Source organism: Nicotiana sylvestris, chromosome 11 (genome assembly GCF_000393655.2).
Source record: "Nicotiana sylvestris chromosome 11, ASM39365v2, whole genome shotgun sequence".
Taxonomy (NCBI): Eukaryota; Viridiplantae; Streptophyta; class Magnoliopsida; order Solanales; family Solanaceae; genus Nicotiana; species Nicotiana sylvestris.
The window spans coordinates 68,548,973-68,570,443 of record NC_091067.1 but is presented as its reverse complement, the minus strand read 5'-3'; positions in this window follow the sequence as shown (position 1 = coordinate 68,570,443).

Sequence of the window (21,471 nt, the reverse complement as noted above, 5' to 3'; positions counted from 1 at the left end):
CATTAAGGCTGGCTTTCTTTACATATATACTTACCCATTTACCTTGGGTCCTGATAAATCTGTCGAATATCCTCCTTTGGAAATCGATTTGGTTATCCTTCACTTCTGTGCTAATTATCTGGTTACCCTCGGGCAGATCTACCTATCTTTTTGGAGGATCGTGTTGATGCTCAGGCAATTCACCGAAGGGGTTATAGGCGAGGTTTTTACCCTTATCCATTTGATCAGATTATACCGCCCTCGACTGTATCGAGGCCTAATCAAGCTTCGACAACGGTCCAAAAATTCTTTCTTCACAATTGTTTATGAGGGAAAGGACCGGGGATGGATGAGTAGGTATATTCGAGTAAGGACCTCGAATATCATCCCGGCCCGGAGGATGCCCTTTCTAGAGCGATGGAACAATCGACATAAGTGAACTTCCCTCTAGCCACTTCTCAATTACCCTTTTGTTTGTCACGATAACCCATTTGTGCTCTCCCCAGCCACTGCTTGGCATCTCGAGGGGGTCCCAGATTTGGCGGTATGGATCAGGTGTTTGGATGAAAGGTTCCTGTATTGTCTTCGGTCTTGGACCGTCATGGCTAAGGAGCACTGGGTGGCTAAGAATAACGGTGAGGTTTCTTTATCGCTCGTGCTCCGCATTTTGTGTTCCCTTCCGAGCTCTAAGCAACAACGTATCGTGTTTATTGTGTTGGTGCAGGCTTTGGTGAGAATATGCAAATGAGGCCACTCCCCGATGGTGAAGGGGAGGCCTTGGGGCCTGATATGAACAAGAAAAGGAAAGATAGGGGCGGCCACTGCTCGTCCTAATGGAACTGCTGCCCTAACCTTCGGGTTGAACCCTGATGTTGAGGGGGAGGACGATGATGGAAGTACATTAAGGAGAAGAATGAGGTCGAGCACGAGAGATGTATAAGCGCCCCGGTCAGAGGCTGTAGATTTTGGGACGGCTGGATTCGGCAGGGCTAAAGAGTTGGGGGTCCTCGAAGAGGACATTGATGTAGCTTCACATCATGCAGCCGAATTCGATGTAGCTTCTGCTAGCAGGACCGATGGTCCTGATAGGTCGGGGTTAGGGGCTTTCCAAGAACATAGGTCGCTATTTGAAGAAATCGGCAACGCGAACAATCTTATTCAGAACTCTCCAGTCTTATCAAGAGAGCTGAGGGATGTTGAAAGGATGATCAGCGCCACGGTTGGTACAATTTTCAGATAGGGATGCTTCATTGACAACATTTATGATGGCGTAATCGACAGATCTGTTCTCAATGTCTCTAGTGCCGTCAAAGCGGTGGAGATGTCCCTGCAGCATGTGATAATTTTTCATTGCGCGTTTCTTTTCGCTCTCGGGCATTATTCATCATCTTCCTTAATTTTCTCGTTGCACCGCAGTGTAAAGAGATGTATGATCATGACATCCTTCATCTTCGTGGGGAACTTTCTTGCCACGAGAAGGAGCATAATAACATTGCTTCAAAACTACAAGACTAGGAGGCTCGTGGTACCCGGGGAGATAAAGAGTTGGGGGAGCTTCAGGCCTCTTTAGAAGCAGCGCTTTGGGAGAAGGCTGCTCTTGCTGCTCAGGTATTCTGCCTTGCTCATACCTTCTGTTTTACTCCATATCCTCACATGTTCTGTATTCATATATTCATCATCTTGCCTTTTATTGTAGGTCGAGCAGAGCAGCTCGCGGATTAGTCAATTGGAAGCGGAGGTCTCCGGGCTGAGGGAGTGGAGTGAGACTGTGACCAGGGAATTAGTGAAATCCCGGGGCCTTACGCTCGTAGGGAGATTGCTACTTTGGCCGTGGCTAAGTCTGAGGCCAAACGAGATGCTGCCGCTTATAAGGAGGATGCGGCCACAACGCATGCAATAGTTAATGACATATCCCTGGCGGCTGAGCAGAAACTGGTCCGAGCTGTCGAGCATGCCAAAGCAAAGGCGAAGAGGGAGGTCCTGGAAGAACTTGAGGCTAGAGGCTTCAAGATGTCTGCCGACCTGGAGGATGCTCGCATGACAGAGGGAAGACTGGGGCTCTTGATTGCCCGCGATGGGGGTGAAGATGATAGAGGCGAGGAGTACTCTTTGAGCCCCTTTTTTTGTATGCCTTCTTTTTTGTTCCATGTGTTCTCCCTCCTGGGAGACTAATAGTAAAAGGCATTTTTCCTTTTTATCAATATATGAAAGGAGCTTTTATTTTGGCAGTCCTTCTTGTTGCTTTCCCTCTTTTTTTTTTTTGCTTCCTAGCATCGAGCATCGGCCTTTTGGAGCCTTTTCGTAGGACGGACTGGGGGCCCCGAGACCAGCCATGTCCCAAGTTTGAGTCGGTAGCTCCTCCGAACTGATATTTGCGATGTCGGGGATCTCCCGAGGTCCCTTGATTTTATGGGTTATGTGGGAGCCTGAGGTGATTCTGCCAGTGCACTACCCAAGGAGAAGGTGACATCAACGCGGGCAGAATTAATTGGCCTTCTTGGGCAATTGAGCACTTGTTGTCTGGCCTCTATATATTTGTCTATCCACCCTTCAAGAGGCGATTTTGCAATCTTTGATAAGCCTATCTCCTTTGCAGAGCCTGGTGCTTTGTGCGAGTCTTTCCACCTCTTTGCTCCAGGATGTTTTTGCCTGGATCTTCCTCTTCTTCTTCTTATTTTGCCGTAGTCATGGCCGCTACTTCAACACCTGATCCTCGGACGAAGGGGAGTCCTTCCTATGCTCCACTTTTGGCCGGTTCCAGCAACTCACCCCCGATGCCGGGGGAACGAGGCCCTGGGTGTGCTACTCCGAAAAGGGTCGCCACATTAGGGAAACCTCCCAATGTTTTGGGCCATCGGGAGCATGTGTCGAGGATTATTTCATTGGTGAAGGAGGAGAAAATCGGGGTGATCAGGAGAGAGTGCGGATGGGGGGAAGGCGTGATTCTACAAGTACCTTCCCCTGAAGAGAGCATCATGAAGTATGTTGAGGGTTTTTTGAGCGTGTATACCCATGTTCTCGCGCCTGGTTCCCCGGACTGGGTCGTTCTTGATTTCTATAGAAGGTATCAAGTAACGTTGGTACAGGTTCATCCCTTTCTATAGAGGATAGTGTAGTCGATGAGATATTTTGCTGATAAAGCCGGGGTAGAGTGTACCCTTAGTCACCTCATAAGGTTGTACCGGCCATTACGTTACTGGGTCCTAGTTTCTCTTCATCGTAGGTACACTCGAGCTTCTACGATCGCCAGCGAGGAGGATGAGGACCGTGGATGGATGAGTTAGTTCGTTCGAGTCCGGACGACCGACATTATCCCTAGACAATTCTTACCGTTTCCTAAGAAATGGAACTCCGCACGTAAGCACTCTGTTTGAACTATATTTCTCTTCATATGAGGTTGGCACCCATAATGATATCTTCTTATCCTTTGTTTATAGCAACTCATTGGTTTCCCGGTGAGGTCCCTGATATAGCCGAATGATCTTGTAGGCTGGCAGCTTGCTGGGTTCACGATAGGCGCCGGTGGCGAGATCTTTCAAAAGGGAAATGGGAGACGAAGCATTATGGCAGGTGCCTGGCGTCCCCTCCCCCCTATTAGGGACGACTTCCTTTTTGCTGATTTGCCTGATTACTCTGTCGCATGTGCTGGGAGTTTATTCTAGGTGAGATTGGGTTCCCCTAGGGAGGAGGAGAGATTGCTAGCCCAAGAATCAAGGAGCGCTGGCAAAAGGAAAGGTGTTTCGTGGTGCGGGAATGCTTGCAGTGAGGTGCCTTCTTCTCACCGGTTCAGGGGAAGCGATTCGGTCGGCCGGCAAGCTTTCGGGTTTGATGCACCATTGGACGTTGCTTCGGCCCTCGGCGAGGCTCATCGCTTGGCCTTGTGGTAAGTTTTCAGCCGTGGTAGGGATGTTCTGGCCTAGTGCTCCTTTCTCTTCCCTGATTTTCTTCTTTAGGCTTTTGATAGGCTCAAAGTCGAGCAGCTTCATTGCGAGGTCTCATTGCGGGAGGCTCGAGAAAGGGAAAAATCCCTCAAACTTCTCTGTGTGGAAAAGGAAAATGAGATAGTTTCTTTACGGCGTGGGGCGGACCGAAGCCGTGCCCGGGAGGCCCTCTTGGAGAAATAGGTATTTTGCATTCTGCGCTGGCCTTTATTCCCCCTTTTGTCTTGTCGTCTTTGACGTGTTGTTGTTTCAGTTGAAGGACAAGGTGGATGAGCTGGGACAACTCTGGGGCGAGGTCGGCAAAGCCAATCGTGAATTCACTGAACTGCAAGCGCGTGTTAGTGCCTATTCTGAGGCCAAAGAGAGGGCTCAGGCCGTGACATCCATTCTTGAGGCGCAAATTCAGGCCGCTCATGTGAGTGATTCCGCTCGGGCGAAGATGATCGCGAGACTCTCATCTGAGCTATCAAGGGCAAAAACCGAGGTGGTGAAAGTCCAGGCTAAGGTTGTACTGAATAATACCAGGGCGAAGCAAAAAATGGCCGCTCATTCAAGGAGTGTTGCTGCTGCTAAGTTTGAGCTGAAGAAGGCCCTTGATTGTGCAAACAATAGCAGGGAGTATGAGAGGTGCATGTCCCGGAGGGAGACCCTCGAGGAGATTCATGCCAGAGGCTTTGATCTTTCGGAGGAGATCAGACAAGCCAAAGGAGATGAGTTTGATTCCAAGTTCTTGATATCCGATGATGAGGATGATGAGGAGGAGACCGTCGGACCGTAGCTGCCAGAAAAAAAAGGGGGAACAAATATTCCCTGCCTTCTTTGTTGTGTATATATAGCTTTCATTATATGACGTAAGCCTAGATTGTGCTTCGTCATCAATATGTAGTAATAAGAGGGGAAACCTCGCAACTTGTATCTTCTGTATTTCTCCTTCTTGGAGTTTCCAATAGGTCGATTCGATCCCAGATTTGCCCTTAAGCTTGCATGCTTTGACAGTCTTCGGGTTTAGTCTCCAAGTCAGGATCCGCAGCTTACTATACCCTCAAGTTTTGCCTTTGTTCGGGCTGGTGATGATGGTTTTTATTTCCTGCCCTTTGACGTTTTGTTGTTTCAATCAGCTTTGGGTCTAGTCTCTGAGTCGTGTTACGACTCGAGCTTTAATTAACCTTAAAGTATTTTCGGACTAGCAATAGTGGCCCTCATGTCGTGCCCTTAGGCATGTTGCAGTTTTCGGGTCCGGTCTCCGAGTCGCGTTGTGATTAGAGCTGTAATCGACCCTTAAATTTCATTGAGTTTCTGGCCGGCGACAGTGGCACTTATGCCGTTCCCTTAGGCATATTGCAATTTTTGAGTCCAGTCTCCGAGTCGCGTTGCAATTGGAGCTGTAGTTGACTCTTAATTTTCTTTAAGTTTTTGGCCGGCGACAGTGACACTTATGTTGTTTGGTTGTTAAGACCTTTTAGTATGTGGCTCAGAGTCTTGCATAGTTAACTATTTTGGATCTGGGTTACGATTTGAGCTCATTCTAATCCTCAAGTTGTCAATTTTCAAGCTGGTGACAATGGCTCTTACATTGTTTGGTCGTAGAGACCTTTCAATATGAGGCCCGTAGGCTTGCTTAGCTGGCGACAATGGCTCTTATGCTGTTTTTGCCAATGGGCTTTTTTGTAGGCTTCGTTTCCGCTTGTTAAGGTCTTTTTATAGTATTTTTTCCTGACCCGTTGTCGGTTCTAGAGGAACCTCGATTTCAAGTCATTGTCGGCGATGTTTCGAGCACCTCGTAATGTTCATAGCTCATAGGTCGAGTAGATCAACGCTCTTGCGTTTTGGAGCCGACATGGTCAGAGCTCGTTTTTGCCTGTTGAGGGAAGCCTTTTTTAACCGGTTCTTTTCGAAGTATATTCAGATTAGTGGCCTGTGATTTTTAGCGATAGTCGGGCGTCCCCGAGTCAAGTTATTTTGGCTGTATCAGCCGTTTTGACCGTAGTCATATGCATTTGGCCATAGCCATTTTTGATCCCAAGTGATAGTTTAGGCATTTATATCTAGGGTATGCCCTTTAGGGATTCTTACAAATGCGATGTATAGCCTAAACTTTGGGGTTTTCATGTCTGTTGAGGTCTTACAGTTTTGTCATGCCCGTTGAGGTCTTACAGTTTGCCATGCCTATTGAGGTCTCACAGTTTGTCACGCCTATTGAGGGTTACAGTTTGTGTAATGTAGAATAGAACTGGTTACGCCGAGGCTGCCCGATAGGGGTCTTACAGTTTTGGGTTTTCCAGCGTATGGCGAATAACGACAGTCTCCGAGTCATCGAGTTTTTTTAAGCTTGAAGACCACTTCTCGTGAGCTCAGAGTTTCCTTATAGGGGCTTGCTGAGCTAGGAGTTCCAACCCTGAGGTCATGTGGGCACTGAATCATTTAAGTCTCCGAGTATCTCGGGACGTATTTGGAGAAGAGGCCTTCGCCATGAATATGCTGAAATAGCCTTTTTCGAAGTATGAAATGCCGGAAAGATACTCTTTATTACTTGGCGTAGATATAGGCCGTGAATACGTATTGTCTCATTGCTGCGAGCTCGGCCCGCGTGAGTATGGCTCCCCTAATCATCAGATCCGTTTACATAATTCCATTTTGAAACTTAGCCTGCCATTTATTGGCCCTTCTAAGTGGACAGTGCCCTTATGAGGTGGTCATCGCACGTCGTCTGACTGTAGAATAAAGGACTGCGATCTCGTTGGATCCTTTTTTGGGGAGTATGCTACTCTGCTAATAATCTTGCTGGCAGGACCTTCTTTAGGTTGGAAGCGCAGTCGAGGGAAGAGAGCTCGACAGGTCCTGCAGAGGCCTCGGATCTCCGAGTGGAGTTCAGAACTTCTGAATGCATCGACCGATTGCCTGCATAAAGGTTAGTAAAAGAAAGGAAACAATAAAGGAGCGTAGGAGTTCTTCCTTGCTGCGGGATGCGCAGGCGACGTTTTGAGGCGTGAGCCCTGATACAGCTTTTTGGTATGTTCAACCAGGCTTGGCCGAAGATGTGGTTCTACTTACCTTTGATCCCTTCGAGGGCGGAGGCATTGAAGCCAGCAATGGGTCATGTGGTGAGGGATTTCCTCTCGTCGCGTGTAGCTCCTTGTCGAATGCTTTAGTCCAACCTCTGTCGGGGAGTTTCATCCCTTTGGTGAAGTGGGGTCAAAGTCGTCTCCAGGGGGTATGCCCGTTGTCATTTGAATGGAACGCTCGTGTTTCGTGGGCTCGACGTTCCAGTCCGAGCTCAGACGAGCTGTATAGAGGGAGTGACCTTCCTGATTGTTATGGCGATCGTCGTCTAGAATCCATCAAAGATTCAAGGTGTGGGGGTGATTTGGTTCGTTAGTCCGAACTACCCTATTGGCTTTTGCCTGACACTGTCATTATAGTTGATTGAACCACTTATACTCATGAACACATGCTTTACTTAAAATAGGTTAAATGAGGGAGGGGGTTACCAACGCGTTAATACGAGGCCGAGGAGAAGTCGCGCCGTACCTTTCTTTGGATACAAGGGTGTCCTTTGGGAATATTCACTGGACCCGTCTTTTCCTGGCGATGAGCACTTTCACTCTGTATTTTATAGATATTTGAAGGGTGCCACCGTCCCTTTACTGTCGTGGCAATACTCTGTGGCTTGTCAGCTTCGTTTTTCCCGATCTCCTTCCTCCCCAGGAGCTAGATTCGAGCCTGACCGCTCGATGATACTTAATGGCGACCTCTATTGAATAGCATAGTTGTCGTTGTTTTGAGTCGGTGACCACGCGCGTCTTGCGATTCCTGTGCCTGGCCATAGTTCTCTTGAAGGGGTATTGGTCGAATAGGTCCGAGCCACCTGGCATTCCTTGTTTCACTTATGGTGATCATAATGTTTGGTATAGCAATGTTAAAATCGTACTCGGCTGGGCGGGGTTTCCCTGTCAGCTGTACCTTGTTGAATCTGGTTCTATTGGAGGTTCCTCGAGGGTGCTGTCCTTGGGATATTTCCCTATTGTTGCGAGGTAGGTTGCATATCGAGTCGTTCCTTCCATTTGCAACGTACGGATGATACCTCCATCCGTTTGGCATTAGCTTTTTTGTCGGTAGTCTTCTCGGATATACCGAACCTGAGGAGGTTCCCTGACGGTTGTCCACATGAGACGGTTGCTGTAAGAGCTTCCACGAACCTGATTCGATCCTTTGGATGAGATTCCCAAGCATTCTCACTGTGGCAGGGTCGGCTACTAATCCTTCTCTACTTGATATCTCGGGTACTAGCTTGAGGAAAGGAAACATTTCCGGCGCTACTGCGTTGGGAGTCTCCAGGTGACTTTGCAGCCGAGCGATAGCCAACTGTCGTGCTTGCAACATTTCAAAAATATCAAGAAGACTAACTTCCTATTCTAACCGGGTCGGGGTTTTTTGAGCTTCCTGTTGGTCAACACGTTGTATGCTATCATTGGTGCACGAGGCTTCGTTGACCTGTTGCGCGCCTTGCAAGCCCGTGTTCACTTGAATTGATCCAAATGCATTGTTGGAGTCCTGCGATGTCGCGCCAACCTCTGGAGCTGCCATACCATTTTCGCTGTGATTTTCGAGGTAGTTGTTCTCGATTTTGCTTACCGAGCTAGACATTATCCTGAAATCAAAAGATCTTGGGCAAGAAAAAGTTTGAAAGATATCTGTGTTTGTGTGACGAAACCAACAAGAAAATAATCACTATTATTTTTAGCCCCACGGTGAGCGCCAACGTTTACCGTGAAAATGGTAACAACAATTAAATTTATAAATGGAATTCTAAAAATACGTGATCTACTCCTGAGCTAGTTGTTAGAGCAGTTGATGCTAAGAATGCTAAGTTTAACGATGGAGCTCGAGTTAAAAAGAGGCAGTAACCAAATCGAAGGGGGGTTGTTGCCCGGGTGCATAGATGGTCGATGAGACCTCGGGGTCGGTGATAGTATTGATCTCGAACTATCGAGGGCAGTCGGGAATGGGATAATAGGCAGGGATATGATCGAGAAAGGCTCTATGTTACCAATATTGAGCAAAGTAGTGAAGAACAAATAAGAGAATGATAAATGCTAAATCGGCCTCAGGCTAGTGAGAGCGAACAACTTAGAAGAAAAGAGAGAGAGAGAGAGATATTATTGCACTTGTGGAGAGAATGAATCAACATCAGCCCACTACAAAATGGTATGGGTTCCCTTTATATAGGCGAGGGAACACGGTATGGTACAGAATGCATTAAATGGAAAGATACGGGGATGGGACGGCTAGACAAGACACTAGAGCCTATTGATTCTAGCTGCTTGCCTCGGGAGTCCCCCATCTTCATAACTCTTTCTAGGCCACAGATAGATCCCTTAACCTCAGAGCCACTGCAGGGCCGTAGATGATCCTCGAGATAGAGAGCCCGATCATGATCCCACAGCCTCGAGATGCTATCATGTCATTCCGAATATACCTTAATGGCGGGAAATGGATTCCCCTTACTTCACCGCATACAAATGATATAGGAAGAGCGCAACCACTCATTATAAGCATTGCTATGGTATTTGTTTGACACGAGTGGAGTATGATGTTGAGCATGATTATGCAATAATTAAACATGTTGGCACGTATTTACATGTCAAGAAAGCGATAAATATAGCAGTTTCATAATTTAAAGCAGCAATAAAGGAAGGAAACAAAGAAGATAAGTCAGTTTTGTATCTTGAAGAGAATTTAAATGCTTAAAGAAATTTAAACAAGTAATTGCACGTAAGGGAGGGTGCAAATTCACAAGAACAATTTGAAGTGGTAAAAGCTTAAGATCCCCAGCGGAGTCGCAATGTTGTCGCACCCCCTTTTTCCCTCTTTGCATCGGAAAATCGAGTTTATGACATTTAGGTATAGGACAACTCATTCCTTTTGGGAATTGGGTTTTGCATTTGAAGAGTCACCACCTAATGATTTAAGGTGCATTAGGACACCTATAAGGTTCACTTCTACGTTTGTTTGATAACCCGAGATAGGGTAAGGGCTTGTAATTATCATAAGTGAAATGTGTTAGGCACCCCTCAGGATCCACTTAGTGTGGTTCCCGACCAGATAGTTTTTTGTGAATTTAGCAAATAGACAAGTATAGGCTCAAATAGTAGGGGATTTAAGTTTAAACACATAAGAGTTTGAAAACAATTAGAAGGCGAATTTTGAAAAGAAGTTACAATTCTATAAATACTAAAAAAAGGAAAGGGGGGGGGGCTAGGTTTATTTGTAATATGGATCACATTAATGCGATACCCGGTATAACACTCCTCAAAAGTGGGGATAAAAGTTGTATTAGTGCACCGGTCATCATATCCATATCTACCCTTCCCACCCCATTAAGGTATTAAAGCGTGGATTGGTCTCGACCACTACTGCATGCTATTACCCGTCTCATTCCTATCAGTCCCGGAGGAACTTAGGACTACTATTCCTAAAGGGGAGGACTATTAGGCTGACTTTTAGGTTTCAAAAGGTGAAAAATCTAAGGCGACATACAAAACACATGGGACTACATATTTGGGGAAACATATAAGCAACTAAGAGGCTCATGTATACCTCCTCAAGCGAGGCACATAAATAGCATGACTTAAACACAATTAGGGCCTGAATTTAAAGTACCAAGGCAAGGGGAATTTTAATTGTTGAGGCAAACCAGTTTATTACATTTCTCAGATAAGAAGTCTGAATCAGGCCTGCCTGCTAGTTGTAGCAGTTACTAATTAACAAAGCGGATTCAATTTCCATCGTTGTCACCTAAGGCTTGCCTAAGTGTGTATTAATGATACCCTATAAGCATGATATCTATTACTGATTCAGAATGTGGCAAAGTAGTAACAGTTTTTAAACGAGCGATTTGGATCCTATAAGCATGCATTCTAAACCGGGTTAAATAAATGAGCAAGGTTGTTTACAACTAGTTCAGAACAGTACGCGTTACGGTGATTTTAAACTAGACTGGTTTCAGGTCCCGTAGGCATGATATCTATTATTGCTAATTTAATTCCTATAGACATGATATCTGATTGAACATGAAATGAAGCAGGCAGGATTTACTTGAAATTCCTACATGCATAATTTCTATGGAAAATACTGATTTTAAACCTTATGGACGTGATGTGTGATTATGGTCGTTTAAGTCCTAAGCATGGTGTCTAAGTGTGGTAATGAAACATGCAGAATTTGAAACAGGTCCTATAGGCATGATCTCTAGATGTAGAATTAAAAGATGCAGAATTTAAAGAAAACAGATCTTACAGGCATGATATCAAAATGCAGAGTTAAACATGCAGAATTTAAAACAGACCCTATAGGCATGTTTTCTACCCTTCTAATAGCTAAACATGCATAATTACCCATCCCCTTTTTACTATCCAACCCCGATGTTCATTACAAATTATTACAGACCAAACAATGAATTACATCCGAAAAAGTGTGAAAGAAGAAGTACAATCAGAGGAAGCCTAATTCTTGACATCCTCTTGAGTTATGGATTAAACCACCTCAAATACCATTTGTTTCAAAGCCCTTCTCGAACCTGGGTGTGTCAAAGTTCCCTAAGGGTCTTAAGGGACCTCGGGCAGTGCTTACACCCAGGTTTGCATAACTAGATAGAGGTGAGTGCAGTGTGGAAGAGCCAACCCTTATGTGTACAGGTTCAGAGGGAGCTATTGGGTCCCAAGGCAAGGCTCACACAAGAGGGGCAGATCCTAATTCTAAGAGTATAGTGGAAGTGTAGAAACAGAGATTTATTTAAAACTGGGTTGAAAGAAGTAAGGGATAAGGGTGATTTGAAAACAGTAGTAGTAAAGCTAAAACTACACAGAATCAATAGTTGCATAAAGGGGTCAGGGGTTTGGGAATACATTGTATAGAGCATACGACCCTGAGAGGGGTCAGGTTTGGGTCATGCACAGCAATATCTAATGCTGACATACCCTCAAACCAGCCAGAGAACACAAACACATAGAGGATATGGGGGATTGGGATTTATAAGTCATAATAAGTGATTGACAGAATTTATACATAAAGAAAAACATTAATTTAGAAGGGGAGGGTGCAGATTACAACATGCTTGTTAATGAAACTGATTGCATAAGTATAAGTAGAAACAGGCAAGAGTGAAGGAAACAACTAAAGAAAACATGTTGTTTTTGATGCTTGAAGATTAATTAGAACGTACCAGCAAGAAACAAATGCAGAAAGAAAAGTAAGCAAATTTCCACAGCCTAGCCTCGATTTTCAGCTGGCTAGACAAGACAACAACACAAATAGTAACAGAGAAAAAAAACAGTTTTGAGAGAAGTGTGTGTTCTGAACTCAAAAATGGTTTGTGTCCTTTGAAAGAAAAGAGGGTGGGTATTTATAGTTTTTGAAAACATGTGAGAAATAAGGTAATAAGTAAAATCTTAACACAAATATAGAAACAATCTCTAGTCAGAATCAATTATACAAGTGATTCCCTTCAATTAAGGAATCACTATTTATCGGGTAGTAACAGATTCAAATAAGGAAAGAAATAAGGTTAGAGATAGACTGATTATTGCCATAAAAGGAGTAGTAAAAACATTTAGTAAGCAATCGAGCCTAATTACGAAAATATGCTTATTTTTGGAAAGGATTCGGCAAGGTAAATATTACAGTAAAGGGAAAAGAATCAATCAATTTTAAATAGGCGAGTGAAATTAGGGTTCATAAAAGAAAAGCTTTGGAATCAGTCACAAGATCAAAATCAATCAAGGAAGAAACATGCTTCTACACTTTAGAACATAAACAGAGTGAACAGAGACATCAGACATGCGAGGCCAAGCACGTTGGCAAAAGAAAGAACATACAATAGTAGCAGAAATAAGCATAAGGTTCAGTAGATAGTCAGGGCTCACAAATATAGCCAAAGTGAAGAAGAGAGTCAAACAAGTAAAGGTCACACAGTAACAGGTGAGGAAACCTTTTGAAAAGTTAGGGTTTCAAGTCGAGTTTTAAAAGATAGTAAAACTCAGAATCAGATAAGTCACATAAAGAAGAGGGAGTCAGAAACAAACAGCTTTGAATCAAGTGCATGCTCAAACAAACAGTTTCAGACGAAAAAGACTTAGGGTTTTCAACAATAATCGAGTTTAAAAGATGATAAACAAATAAGTCAAACAAGAACTTAACCAAACAAGTACTCATCAAACAAACAACTTCATACCTCAAAATGAGACCCAAAAAAAATTAGGGTTTTCAATATGCTAACTCAGATAGAAGAACAATATGAGCAAAACATAGCAAAATCACAAACACTTTAAAATCAGAGAAGGGATTTTTGAAATAACTTAAAGGAAAACCCTAATCAAAAAATGAAGAGTCGTTTCGAAAGCAAAGTTAAAGAACCTTCGAGAAACACTTAAGAAAGTCATAGTAAGTACAGATCTAAAGCAGATCTGAGAGAAAGTTGAAAGATCTTAAAGATTAGGGTTTTGAAAAACCCAGGAAAGGTGAGAAAGGTCATGAAAGTTACCGATCTAACCAGGAGAGTCAAGGATCTGACTTGAACGGCCATAGCTGGCCAGAGAAAGGTCAAGGATGACCGGAGAAAAGCCACGAACTGAAATCGAGCAAGGATTGTACTAGATTCCCTCAAAGTCTGGCCATGAAACCACGGGAACAAACACCCTGGAGCCATAGGAGGCTACTACACGTCTCCAATGGCCATGGGAGGCCATGGATTAGGCAAGGTTTATGGTGGATTAGGGTGTAGTTTGATGGCGGCGGCTAGGGTTTGTAAGAGTTTCAGAGAGAGTTGAGAGAGAAAAGGGATTCAAAGGCGGTGGTAGGTGAATAATGAAGTAGGGCAAGGGGTCGTTTGGAGTTAAAAAAAAAAGGAAAGGGAAGCCGGTGGCCGTTGATCTAAATGATCAACGGCTAGGATTAAATGGGTTAGGTGGGGATCCGGGTTTGGTCATGTAAATTGGGTTAGGGGGTCGGGTTTGATTGGTTATTGGGCTGAAAGAATTGGGTTCAGATTAGGGCCAAATTAGGCTATAACTAAAATGAAATTGGGCTATCATTTGAATAGCCATTTTTCACTTTTAAAATTATAAAAATAGTAAATTAATTTCTGGAAATAGATTAAAAGTACTAAAATGATTCATAACATACAATTAGCAATTTAAAAATACAGGACTTAATTTTTAAAAATATAAATGCAATTAAATCCTAAAAGGGGCCAATGTTGCAATTATATGCAATTCATATTTATAAATACTAAATAAATTTTTAAAAATATGCAAAATTGTCTTAACTATATTTTGGGATAAACATGAGAGTCCAATAAATGAATTACCAAAAATAATAATTCTATAAATTATTATTGGGTTTTTATGGATAAGAATAGAGAAATAAATTGGTTTAAAAACCTTTAAAAATTAAGGAAAAAATAATAAAACACTTGGAATAAGATTCATGAGAAATTCAGAGAATGGTCGTTCAGGGAGACGCTTCCCTAAAGCAAGCAATGTGAGCAAAGTTAAGCTTAAAGGACTGTCTATTCCAGTTACACTAAGTGTCACCATCGCGAGTGAGAAATTTTGTTATTTTTTGTACAGAAGGATTACTGCAAGGCGAGTAAGGGTCATTGATAATTTGAAAGGACGCCAAAGATGAAGAAGAAAAAAAAACATCTATAGGCAGGTCGTCGTAGCTGCAAGTCTTAGTACTCCCTAAAGGGGGAATATAGAATGATAAAGGAAGAATGCGATAAAAATGATAAAGGCATGATATTGCACTTATCCGAATACTACAGTTACCCTATGATTCCATAATGTTACGTAAGCACGATGTCAGAAAAAGGAAGTAAGGTTTCTTGCCCGGAAGGTTATTGATAAACAAGGAGCCAGTGCAAGAGGTCAGTTAGACAAAGGAAATAACTTAAGAGAGATTACGCGGAATATGGATATGAGAATGGGTCGATGAGTAGTTAGTAGTTGATTTAGGAAGAGCCTACTCATGGATAAACAAGAGGTTACAGACAAATCAATAGATCGTGCAAGATAAACAGAGAGAACCCCAACATGGGGAATTCAGCCTCACGGTATGACATTATAACACTTGAGATATATTCATATGGGGAAGTAAAAAAGGTATCATACGAGTGCTACAGAAATAAAGAGAGTGCCACTAGGAAGACAGTCAAAATATCAGTTCAGAAGCAACCCACAAACTCCAGGGCGTGGAGGTAACTACGGATAAGTATAGGCAAGGAAGGACATCAGAAGGTCTGTCGAGTATACAATGTAATAAGCCCACAGCTTTACAAGAGTCAGAGAGTCCTCCCTAAGTAATACAATGGAAGACTAGCTGTGGAAATAAGGAAGAAGGTTTTAACCTAAACATAGTAACTCGAAGGAGAAATGATCATGTAAAAGCAGTTTCACAACAAAAAATTTATGCCCTCCAAAAGAAAGTGCCACCTACCATGGATAATGAACGGGGAGAAAGATCGAAGGTAATATTCGAGACTATATGAGTTGCAAATAAATTATGGCATGTATGAGAATTAGGATTAGTTAAGTATGCACACAACATGGGGCAAAAAGACCAGGAAAATAATTGCACACGTTTAAAGAAAGTTGAGATGGAACGAAAGGAATTATTCAATCAATGATCCAGAGGTAGTACGTTATGGATACACTCAATATTTTGGAGCATTATGCATGCAACATATTTGTTGACAATCATACAGCCATAGAAGACACTGGTATAAGTTAAAAGAAATAATTGAGCCCAGGGCATAGACAAAAGATTGAATTGTTAGAAGATTATATCATGGATATTCCATAACGCCCATGAAATACTAAGGTAATAACTGATACCGTTAGCCACATATCGGAAGATAGCTTAAGCCTAGGTAAAGGCTTATGAGAAGGAAGAGGAAACTAGAGAATTACAACACCCAAGTAAATCAGGAGTCTGATTATTGGACCTAGAAATATTATAGAAGTTGTGCTTGAGAACATGACATAATCATTCTTAATATCAGATGTTTAAGAGAAATAACACAACAACCATAATATAGAATGGCTCTACAAGGAAGCCAGTTAGAAGAAGTACCAGCCTCATAAGAAGTTAGTGCGAAGCTCCCACCAGATTGTGTATGTATCAGATGTGCAAGTATTATAATAGAGCTTCAAGTTATGGACGTGAATTACACCTAGGTGGAAGGGAGTTCAGGAAAGAGATAGAAGATACGATGCGAGATTTTAAGGTAAGTAAGGTAAAGGTGAACAACGTACAAGATACTCAAAGGCAGAAGATCGTGAATAGTCCATACTTCGGATAGAAGGCTATAAGCATGGGGATCCAAAAACCAGGAATAATAGCGGCATCGTCGGTGGCATGTCTTCCAGCAAAAGATTTCTACATACTGAGAGATCTAGTTAAGAGAGTAGAGAAGGGTTTGAGATGATATGATGTCTCTCTTGACATTCCAGAATAACATAAGGAAATATATGGTGCAAGCAAGTTGAAGGAAAGTTGTGAGTAGTATAAATAGATATGTATAGGTCGCAAGCTAACGTATGGCAAAGAAATAATGTTTTAAGGAAACATGAGTAAGGATGAGGAGAGGTAAGTGAAAAGTTGACGAGAATAGATAAGTCCTCAGGATTAAGTCCATGGAAACAAGAGAGATGATGGTTTCTCTAAGTTATTGAAAGTTTAATATAGCCTGAATGAACTTAAAGCAGTCTAAGATTAATAGCATTTAGAAGGAATGAAATGTTGCTCTGATAATAAAATGAGGGTGAAATTGTGACATATAAAGGATGATATTTGGACCTTCGTTTGAATAATGATTTGAAGAAAAAAAGAAGGAAAGATTTCACTGGCGGCACGAATTAGGATACCCCCATAAGGTGAATCACATTGAGACACTATGAAATAAAATTATGGGAATCACTTCAAATATTCCTCAACGCAACGTAAGCCCTAGCGGCAAAGTATTACGTAAGAAGTTTCAAATTATCAGTGGTATATTGTAGATCAATATTGAGGTAAATCAATAATGGATGGGCAAAAGTCACAAAGTATGACATGAGATTAGGTCGTCATTCTAAAGATGAGCAGTAATGAGGAAGCATTAAAGGACTTAAATTTATCATATGGAATAAGCAATGAGTGTAAGTTGGGATTTGGTAGCAGACCTCAGCAATGATAAACTAAAGTAAGAGTTATGACAGTAAATTCATACGGATGGCTAAACGAACCTATGCGATGAGATAAATATTCGTGAATTCAACAAAGTACTGAGCAAAGAACTTCAGTATACTCATAGATGCCCAAAGGTACATCTTATAAATCTCTACATATGAAGCCTAGAGATTGGGCACACTTACAAGGTCAAAATTGTACATGCTACATGATGAAAGGTAGCAACAGTTACGAGATTAGAAGGATTCCGACTACAAGTTGTGGTGTGAGAAGGAGGCCTAAGGGGGAATGCCCTGGACTTTGGACTCATTCATAGAATAGTTGCCTAGATGGAAAGGGAAGTTATATAGTATTCGGAAGATATAAGTTATGAAAATGATAAGTGCATCAGTCAACATTCAAGGATGAATGTTCCAAAGGGGGGAATAATGTTACGCCCCGCAGTATTACGACGATGTTCTGCTCTGCAGTAATATATTACGATGATGTTACGTCCTACAGAAATATATTACGATGATGTTATGCCTTGCATTATTACATTAAAATTATGTCACGCTTTGCAATATTAAGTAACGCCAGTGTTGCACCCAACAATATTACATTACGGTGATGTTACGCTTCGCAGTATTAAGTTACGACGATGTTGCACCCTGTAGTATTGTATGTTGAATTTGCCGTAATGTAATTGACATCAATCCAAGAAAAAGATTATTTGGGGATTATAAGGATTATAAGTGATGAAAAAATTCGTGAAGATGAGAGGGGAAGCAAGTGGAAGAAAATGAATTTCGTTGAAATTTGGCATTTTGGGATAAAATTCGGCCCAAGCTAAAATACTCAGTATTTATGGACTATCACCATACGAGGTACCGCATGACCATAATAGTAAGGTGTATAAGGTATGTGAAAAGTGAGTAATATTTTAAGTAAGTAGGAATAATTATCAATTTTGCGGGTAATTAATTAATTACCGGGTAACGGGACATTACCTAATTACGTAATAAATGGATAAAGATTAAATTTTCCACCCGCATCCCCACATGGAAGCAAGATACATTCTAAAGGAATGACTCTTAGCCATTCTTTTTAAGTGGCCACCTAATATGCTAACAACAAAGCATGTCATCTTTAAGAATTTCCAAGATACAATATTTTAATCAAAGGTGGGGGGGGGGGGCAAAGATGTTAGTTATTTATAGTAACCCTTTCAAGTTTTATTCTAAAAGGGAATGAAATCAGATCTTAAACTTCATTTCCCAATATTTTCAATGCCAAGACCTTACAACCAGAAGTAAACTATAGTAATTCCCTATGCATCCAATCCCAGCAAGATTTGTTTGAGTCTTAGCAACGGAGAAATTGTGTGATTCTAAAGGAGTACGGTGCAACCTTTTTCAAGAACATCATATACATTTTTTTCCTACTCCAGGTATGTTAAGGCTACCCCTTCTTTCTTTTGGCATGATCCATACGATAAGAATGAAACGTGCAAAGGCACAAATTCTATGAATGACTCTATTCATAGAAGTATTAGAGATATCTAGTTTCTTGAATTTCCATGTGTTATAATATTTTATCATCTGTTCATGGGTATCAGAAAAATACAAAAATTGAAAAGAGTTTAATTTATGATATTATTCAATGGCAAAATGGTTTTATGATATTCCGAAAGATTTTATTAACATACTTTTCATGCATTACATTCATGTACATTGATCCATGACCAGATGTCAATATATACGCGTATATATGTATGTATATATATGTATATGGGATATAGAAAAGGTTATGACGTTATATACGCACCACCACCTGATCAACTGGTATACGTTGATGATTTTGCCCACAGTGGCCAAGATGGTATGATGGGATTCCCTTAGAGGATGATGATGTTATGAAACATGTACCTATGCACGACATGACATTCATACGCATATGAATGATTGTCGCGCCCCCTTTTTCTCCCTCCGCAGAGAGGAGTTCTAGGTTTCGACATTGATGGGGTGTGATGACTCATTTCCTTTTTTGGAATTGGGTATTTGAAGAGTCGCCACTTAACGATTTTAAGGTGCATTAAGGCACCTATAAGATTCAACTACAACTATGTTTGACAACCAGAGATAGGGTAAGAGCTTGAAATTATCCTAAGGGGAAGGCGTTAGGCACCCCTCAGGATCCACTAGTATGGTTCCCAACGAGATAGTTTTTGTGAATTTGTGCAATTAGCAAGTAAGCAAATAAGGCTCAAGTAATATGGGATTTTGAGTTTAAATACACAAGTGTTTGAAAAACAATAAAAAGCAAGGTTTTGAAAAGAGTTATAGTCTAAGCACACTTATAAAAATAAAAGGGGTGTCCTAGGTTTATTTGTAATATGGATCACATCAATACAATACCCGGTATAAAACTCCTCAGAAGAGGGGATACATGTGGCATTAGCGCACCAGTCATCATATCCATATCTAACCTTTCCCGCCCCGTTAAGGTAATTAAAGCGAGGGTTGGTCTCGACTCTTATTGCATGTTGTTACCCATCCCATTCCTATCAGTCATGGAGGAATTTAGGACTCCTATTCCTATAAGAAGGAGGTTCTAGGTAGACCCTCACGTTTAAAGGTAAAAATGCTCAAGCGACATACAAAACATATAAGATTGCAATTAGGGGAGGACACATAAACATATAGAAGGCTCAGTTATACCTCCACAAACAGTGCACATAGATAGTACGACTTATAGACAGTTTAAGGTTTGAATTTTAAAATCTTATAGCAGAGTGTTTAAGTCAGAAACAAATTCATTATATAACTCAGAAAAGAAGTCTGAATCAGGCCTACCTGCTGGTTGTAGCAGTTGATATTTAAACAATGGCAGTTCCAGTTTTACTTAAGTAATTACTTAAGGCTTGCCTAGGCGTAAGCATTATTCAGTAGTTATTCAGAATTGCTAAGACAATTTGAAGATTATTATTACCTAAAACATGTTGTTCTAGGTTTTCAGCACATAGAATTATGGCCAGTTGCGTGTAAAAACTGCGTAAAATTGTCTTATACCCTTTTTATGCATTCCTAGTTAGCCTAAGCAAATATAAATGAATGAAATCCTAAAGACATGGTATCTAATGTATAGGGATGCAGAATGACATATATGCAGAATCCTAAGTAGGATTTCTATATGTACCAAAATTTAAACAGGATTCCTAGAATATGCAGAGATGATACGCTTGTTAGTGTTGTTTAGGCCTAAAACAGGATCTCTAACTGTGCATGGCAGTAGGAACATAATCGCAGAAACACTGGTTATTAACACATTACGTAGGATTTGCTAAGTGATATGATAGTGAAATGGACATGCTAAAAGCAATAAGTGTAAATCTTAAGAAACATGATCTCTAATGCATGAAATGAGTCCTAAGCATGGATTCTATTACCCAAGTAGGAATGTAAACCTAATAACATGCTTTCTACCCCTTTGATTGCTAAAGCATGCATATTTTCCATCCCTTTTCACTAGCCAACCCCATACTTGTTTACAAATTATTACAGACCAAATAATTGAATTACAAAGGAAGTGCAAAAATAAGAATTTACAACCATAGGAAGCCTGATCTTGACTTCCTCTATGAGTTATGTAATAAACCACTTCAAAAGCCGATATTATTCCAAAGCCTTTCTCATATCTGTGGATGTTAGAGTTCCCTAAGGACCTCAAGGGATCCCGGGCAGTGCTCACACCCAGATTTACATAACCAAATAGAATGAGTGCAGTGTGGAAGGGCCAGCTCTTATGTGTCCAAGTTTAGAGGGAGCTCAAGGGTCCCAAGGCAAGTCTCACACAAAAGGGGCAGAACCTAGATTCTGAGAGTATAGGTGAGAGTGCTTGACATAGTTTGAAAAAGAGTTTGTTTAAAAAAATGGACTGATAGTAATCAGTAACAGAGGTGATTTGAAAGTAGTTATAGTAGTAAACAAAACTCAAACTCCCAAGATGGGATCACATACATAATCAGTAGTCATATAAGGGGGTCAAGGGATTTTGGACACACAGACATTTGACTGTAAACACATAACCCCATCAAGGGTCGTAGAACTAGTTGGATATGCATAGTAATAGCTGATACTGGCATGATCACAGGCTAGTCAGAAAGAACATAAGCACATTGAAAGGATAGGGACTTGGGATGGAAAGTACACAATAAGTGACTGACAGAGTATGCCTTGAAACACACATAGGGAAGTGCATTAATCTAAAGGGAAAGAATAGATATTACAGCATGCTAGTAATGCATCTTAACAGAACCATGAGCAGAAGTAGACCAAAAATGGAA